This window comes from Calliopsis andreniformis, unplaced genomic scaffold (assembly GCF_051401765.1).
Source record: "Calliopsis andreniformis isolate RMS-2024a unplaced genomic scaffold, iyCalAndr_principal scaffold0019, whole genome shotgun sequence".
In the NCBI taxonomy this organism is placed as follows: Eukaryota; Metazoa; Arthropoda; class Insecta; order Hymenoptera; family Andrenidae; genus Calliopsis; species Calliopsis andreniformis.
Genome location: NW_027480431.1, coordinates 1,990,158 through 1,996,609, shown reverse-complemented (window position 1 = coordinate 1,996,609; position 6,452 = coordinate 1,990,158).

The window sequence follows — 6,452 nt, the reverse complement described above, 5'->3', positions numbered from 1 at the left end:
ATTTTATGCTTCTGGCGTTTACTTCTAAGGACCTAACTATTCGATCTGGGGGAGCAACGCTCTTGAGTGAAGCCTAGGTTGCTCGGAATGTAGAAATGACCATAACTTTCACACTGGTTGCAATTATTCGTTTTATACGATAGAAAAGCTGTTGTATTTATATTGTATTTTATGCCTCTGGCGTTGACTTCTAAGGCCGTAGCTATTAGATGTGGTGGTGCAACGCCCTAGAGTGAAGCCTAGGCTGCTCGGAACGTAGAAATGACCATTACTTTCAAACTGGTGGCAATTATTCGTTTTATACGATGGAAAAGCTGTTGTATTTTTTTTGCATTTTATGGTTCGGGCGTTGACTTCTAAGGCCCTAACTATTCAGTCCGTTGGAGCAACGCCCTAGGGTGAAGCCTAGGGTGCTCGGAAAGTAGAAATGACCATAAGTTTCATACTGGTTGCAATTATTCGTTTTATAAGATGGAAAAACTGTTGTACTTATATTGTATTTTATGCTTCTGGCGATGACTTCTTAGGCCCTAACTATTCAATCTGGTGGAACGACGCCCTAGAGTGAAGCATAGGTTGCCTGGAACGTAGAAATGACCATCACTTTCACACGGGTTGCAATTATTCCTGTTATAGGATGGAAAGACTGTTATATATATATAGTATTTTATGCTTCTGGCGTTCACTTCTTAGGCCCTAACTATTCGATCTGGTGGAACAACGCCCTAGAGTGAAGCCTAGGTTGCCTGGAACGTAGAAATGACCATTACTTTCACACTGTTTGCAATTATTCCTTTTATACGATGGAAAAGCTTTTGTATTTATATCGTATTTTATGCTTCTTGCGTTTACTTCTAAGGACCTAACTATTCGACCTGGTGGAGCAACGCCCTAGAATGAAGCCTAGGTTGCTCGGAATGTAGAAATGACCATAACTTTCACACTGGTTGCAATTATTCGTTTTATACGATGGAAAAGCTGTTGTATTTATATTGTATTTTATGCCTCTGGCGTTGACTTCTAAGGCCGTAGCTATTAGATGTGGTGGAGCAACGCCCTAGAGAGACGCCTAGGGTGCTCGGAACGTAGAAATGACCATTACGTTCACACTGGTTGCAATTATTCGTTTTATACGATGGAAAAGCTGTTGTATTTATATTGCATTTTATGCTTCTGGCGTTGACTTCTAAGGCACTAACTATTCGATCTGGTGGAGCAACGCCATAGAGTGACGCCTAGGGTGCTCGGAACGTAGAAATGACCATTACTTTCACACTGGCTGTAATTATTCGCTTTATACAATGGAAAAGCTGTTGTATTTATATCGTATTTTATGCTTCTGTCGTTGACTTCTTAGGCCCTATCTATTCGATCTGGTGGAACAACGCCCTAGAGTGAAGCCTAGGTTGCCTGGAACGTAGAAATGACCATCACTTTCACACGGGTTGCAATTATTCCGGTTATAGGATGGAAAGACTGTTGTATTTTTATTGTATTTTATACTTCAGGCGTTGACTTCTGAGGCCGTAGCTATTCGATATGGTGGAAGAGCGCCATAGAGTGAAGCCTAGGTTGCCCGGAACGTAAAAATGACCACAACTTTTACACTGGTAGCAATTATTCGTTTTATACAATGGAAAAACTGTTCTATTTATTTTGTATTTTATGCTTCGGGCGTTAACTTCTAAGGCCCTAACTGTCTGATCTGGTGGAGCAACGCCCTAGGGTCAAGCCTAGGTTTCCCGGAACGTAGAATTGGCCATCACTTTCAAACTGGTTGCAATTATTCCTGTTATATGATGGAAACACTGTTGTATTTTTTTTGCATTTTATGGTTAGGGCGTTGACTTCTAAGGCCCTAACTATTCGATCTGTTGGAGCAACGCCCTTGGGTGAAGCCTAGGTTCCTCGGAAAGTAGAAATGTCCATAAGTTTCGTACTGGTTGCAATTATTCGTTCTATACGATGGAAAAACTGTTGTATTTATATCGTATTTTATGCTTCTGGCGTTGACTTCTACGGCACTAGCTATTCGATCTGGTGGAGCAACGCCCTGGAGTGAAACCTAGGTTGCCCGGAACGTAGAATTGGCCATCACTTTCAAACTGGTTGCAATTATTCCTGTTATATGATGGAAACACTGTTGTATTTTTTTTGCATTTTATGGTTCGGGCGTTGACTTCTAAGGCCCTAACTATTCAATCCGTTGGAGCAACGCCCTAGGGTGAAGCCTAGGTTGCTCGGAAAGTAGAAATGACCATAAGTTTCATACTGGTTGGAATTATTCGTTTTCTACGATGGAAAAGCTGTTGTATTTATATTGTATTTTATGCCTCTGGCGTTGACTTCTAAGGCCGTAGCTATTAGGTATGGTGGAGCAACGCCCTAGAGAGACGCCTAGGGTGCTCGGAACGTAGAAATGACCATTACTTTCACACTGGTTGAAATTATTCGTAATATACGATGGAAAAGCTGTTGTATTTATATCTTATTTTATGCTTCTGGCGTTGACTTCTTAGACCGTAACTATTCGGTCTGGTGGAGCAACGCCCTGGAGTGAAACCTAGGTTGCCCGGAACGTAGAATTGGCCATCACTTTCAAACTGGTTGCAATTATTGCTGCTATATGATGGAAACGCTGTTGTATTTTTTTTGCATTTTATGGTTGGGGCGTTGACTTCTAAGGCCCTAACTATTCAATCCGTTGGAGCAACGCCACAGGGTGAAGCCTAGGTTGTTCGGAAAGTAGAAATGACCATAAGTTTCATACTGGTTGCAATTATTCGTTTTATCCGATGGAAAAACTGTTGTATTTATATTGTATTTTATGCTTCTGGCGTTGACTTCTAAGGCACTAACTATTCGATATGGTGGAGCAACGCCCTAGAGTGAAGCCTAGGTTGCCTGGAAGGTAGAATTGGCCATCACTTTCACACTGGTTGCAATTATTCGTTTTATACGATGGAAAAGCTGTTGTATTTATACTGTATTTTATGCCTCTGGCGTTGACTTCTAAGGCCCTAACTATTCAATCTGTTGGAGCAACGCCCTAGGGTGAAGCCCAGGTTGCTCGGAAAGTAGAAATGACCATAAGTTTCATACTGGTTGCAATTATTCGTTTTATACGATGGTAAAACTGTTGTATTTATATTGTATTTTATGCTTCTGGCGTTGACTTCTAAGGCCCTAGCTGTTCGATCTAGTGGAGCAGCGGCCTAGAGTGAAGCCTAGGTTGCCCGGAAGGGAGAAATGACCATCACGTTCAAACTGGTTGCAATTAATCCTTTTATACGATGGAAAAGCTGTTGTATCTATATTGTATTTTATGCTTCTGGCGTTTACTTCTAAGGACCTAACTATTCGATCTGGTGGAGCAACGCCCTAGGGTGAAGCCTAGGTTACACGGAATGTGGAAATGACCATAACTTTCACACTGGTTGCAATTATTCGGTTTATACGATGGAAAAGCTGTTGTATTTATATCGTATTTTATGCTTCTGGCATTTAGTTCTAATGACCTAAATATTCGATCTGGTGGAGCAACGCCTTAGAGTGGATCCTAGGTTGCTCGGAATGTAGAAATGACCATAACTTTCACACTGGTTGCAATTATTCGTTTTATACGATGGAAACGCTGTTGTATTTATATTGTACTTTATGCCTCTGGCGTTGACTTCTAAGGCCGTAGCTATTAGATGTGATGGAGCAACGCCCTAGAGTGACGCCTAGGGTGCTCGGAACGTAGAAATGACCATTACTATCACACTGGTTGCAATTATTCGCTTTATACGATGGAAAAGCTGTTGTATTTATATCGTATTTTATGCTTCTGGCGTTGACTTCTTAGGCCGTAATTATTCGGTCTGGTGGAGCAACGCCCTGGAGTGAAATCTAGGTTGCCCGTGACGTAGAATTGGCCATCACTTTCAAACTGGTTGCAATTATTCCTGTTATATGGTGGAAACACTGTTGTATTTTTTTTGCATTTTATGTTTCGGGCGTTGACTTCTACGGCCCTAACTATTCAATCCGTTGGAGCAACGCCCTAGGGTGAAGCCTAGGTTGCTCGGAAAGTAGAAATGACCATATGTTTCATACTGGTTGCAATTATTTGTTCCATACGATGGAAAAACTGTTGTATTTATATCGTATTTTATGCTTCTGGCGTTGACTTCTACGGCACTAGCTATTCGATCTGGTGGAGCAACGCCCTGGAGTGAAACCTAGGTTGCCCGGAACGTAGAATTGGCCATCACTTTCAAACTGGTTGCAATTATTCCTGTTATATGATGGAAACACTGTTGTATTTTTTTTGCATTTTATGGTTCGGGCGTTGACTTCTAAGGCCCTAACTATTCAATCCGTTGGAGCAACGCCCTAGGGTGAAGCCTAGGTTGCTCGGAAAGTAGAAATGACCATAAGTTTCATACTGGTTGGAATTATTCGTTTTATACGATGGAAAAGCTGTTGTATTTATATTGTATTTTATGCCTCTGGCGTTGACTTCTAAGGCCGTAGCTATTAGGTATGGTGGAGCAACGCCCTAGAGAGACGCCTAGGGTGCTCGGAACGTAGAAATGACCACTACTTTCACACTGGTTGCAATTACTCGTTATATACGATGGAAAAGCTGTTGTATTTATATCGTATTTTATGCTTCTGGCGTTGACTTCTTAGACCGTAACTATTCGGTCTGGTGGAGCAACGCCCTGGAGTGAAACCTAGGTTGCCCGGAACGTAGAATTGGCCATCACTTTCAAACTGGTTGCAATTATTGCTGCTATATGACGGAAACACTGTTGTATTTTTTTTTTTTTTATGGTTGGGGCGTTGACTTCTAAGGCCCTAACTATTCAATCCGTTGGAGCAACGCCCTAGAGTGAAGCCTAGGTTGTTCGGAAAGTAGAAATGGCCATAAGTTTCATACTGGTTGCAATTATTCGTTTTATACGATGGAAAAGCTGTTGTATTTATATTGTATTTTATGCTTCTGGCGTTGACTTCTAAGGCACTAACTATTCGATATGGTGGAGCCACGCCCTAGAGTGAAGCCTAGGTTGCCCGGAAGGTAGAATTGGCCATCACTTTCACACTGGTTGCAATTATTCGTTTTATACGATGGAAAAGCTGTTGTATCTATATTGTATTTTATGCTTCTGGCGTTTACTTCTAAGGACCTAACTATTCAATCTGTTGGAGCAACGCCCTATGGTGAAGCCTAGGTTACACGGAATGTGGAAATGACCATAACTTTCACACTGGTTGCAATTATTCGCTTTATACGATGGAAAAGCTGTTGTATTTATATCGTATTTTATGCTTCTGGCGTTGACTTCTTAGGCCGTAACTATTCGGTCTGGTGGAGCAACGCCCTGGAGTGAAACCTAGGTTGCCCGGAACGTAGAATTGGCCACCACTTTCAAACTGGTTGCAATTATTCCTGTTATATGATGGAAACACTGTTGTATTTTTTTTGCATTTTATGGTTCGGGCGTTGGCTTCTAAGGCCCTAACTATTCAATCCGTTGGAGCAACGCCCTAGGGTGAAGCCTAGGTTGCTCGGAAAGTAGAAATGACCATAAGTTTCATACTGGTTGCAATTATTCGTTTTATACGATGGAAACGCTGTTGTATTTATATTGTATTTTATGCCTCTGGCGTTGACTTCTAAGGCCGTAGCTATCAGATGTGGTGGAGCAACGCCCTGGAGTGAAACCTAGGTTGCCCGGAACGTAGAATTGGCCATCACTTTCAAACTGGTTGCAATTATTCCTGTTATATGATGGAAACACTGTTGTATTTTTTTTGCATTTTATGGTTCGGGCGTTGACTTCTAAGGCCCTAACTATTCAATCCGTTGGAGCAACGCCCTAGGGTGAAGCCTAGGTTGCTCGGAAAGTAGAAATGACCATAAGTTTCATACTGGTTGGAATTATTCGTTTTATACGATGGAAAAGCTGTTGTATTTATATTGTATTTTATGCCTCTGGCGTTGACTTCTAAGGCCGTAGCTATTAGGTATGGTGGAGCAACGCCCTAGAGAGACGCCTAGGGTGCTCGGAACGTTGAAATGACCACTACTTTCACACTGGTTGCAATTACTCGTTATATACGATGGAAAAGCTGTTGTATTTATATCGTATTTTATGCTTCTGGCGTTGACTTCTTAGACCGTAACTATTCGGTCTGGTGGAGCAACGCCCTGGAGTGAAACCTAGGTTGCCCGGAACGTAGAATTGGCCATCACTTTCAAACTGGTTGCAATTATTGCTGCTATATGATGGAAACACTGTTGTATTTTTTTTGCATTTTATGGTTGGGGCGTTGACTTCTAAGGCCCTAACTATTCAATCCGTTGGAGCAACGCCCTAGAGTGAAGCCTAGGTTGTTCGGAAAGTAGAAATGACCATAAGTTTCATACTGGTTGCAATTATTCGTTTTATACGATGGAA